Source organism: Mus caroli, chromosome 15, assembly GCF_900094665.2.
Source record: "Mus caroli chromosome 15, CAROLI_EIJ_v1.1, whole genome shotgun sequence".
Lineage (NCBI taxonomy): Eukaryota > Metazoa > Chordata > Mammalia > Rodentia > Muridae > Mus > Mus caroli.
The window spans coordinates 38857679-38858772 of NC_034584.1; positions in this window are offsets into that span (position 1 = coordinate 38857679).

Below are 1094 nucleotides of genomic sequence, written 5' to 3' on the forward strand. Positions count from 1 at the left end.
CAGATAAAATTGATGTTGGAGAACTGCACCACTATGGAAGAATTGGGTGACTGAAGAAATACATCTCTAGCCTAGGACCAATAGTCTACACAGAAGCCAGGCCGTGTGGCGAAGACATATTTAGACACTCTGGTCAGGATCATAGGTTTTGATCAAAGCAACTGAAGAACCAGATGGAAGAACCAGTCCAACTGCTGAGTTCCCCTAGGCTCTAGCCTCTATGTCCTTCCAGTTTAGGTCCCAGATACTGGATGGAAACATGTCATCTCTACAACAGGCTGATTGAAAGAATCCTCAGAATCTGTGAGAGTAATAGGATGGTCATTATTTTGAGCTGCCCAGTGTTAAGGCAGTTTATTATCTATCAATAGTGTCCAGACAAACCAAAAAAAAAACCAAAAACAAAAAAACCAAAAACAAAACAAAAACAAAACAAAACAAAACAAAAACCAGAGTCACAGAAATCTTCTGTGGGGTGTGATGTTTAATAGAGCTGAGCTGCTGGTCAGTCCTGTCCAGATCAGCAGCAGCAATAGCCTGTCCTTATACCTTAGATGTAGCTTTCCAGGTGATGACTTAAACCATGAACTGTCCCACAAGGATTCAGACTGAATTCTGCATGTGCCATTTAGACTGTATTTCTGGTCAGACTGCACCAACATGTGCTGTTTTCTTTTCTTCCAGTTTTTTTTTTCTGGTAGGATTGAGATTGAACCTTGGACCTCACCCATGGTAAGCAAGCACTCTACCACTGAGCTACAGCCCTAGCCCTACATTAGCTTTTGAAAATTAGTCAAGATGTCTTTCCCCACCTGGCCTGCTGCTGCATCTGTGACAGAAGTTGCCCTCACTTCTGGATTCTTGTGGCACTCCTGAAATGAATTGACCTTACTATGGCCCCTTAGAGACAGCAAAAACTGACAATCTTGAAGGTCTTATCTGTAAAACTTTGATCATCACCTGGGAGCCACTAAGTACTTTGAGAGTCTGCTTTGATACATGGTAACTCCAAACTGGCTTCTTTCTTTCTTTCTTTCTTTCTTTCTTTCTTTCTTTCTTTCTTTCTTTCTTTCTTTCTTTCTTTCTTTCTTTCT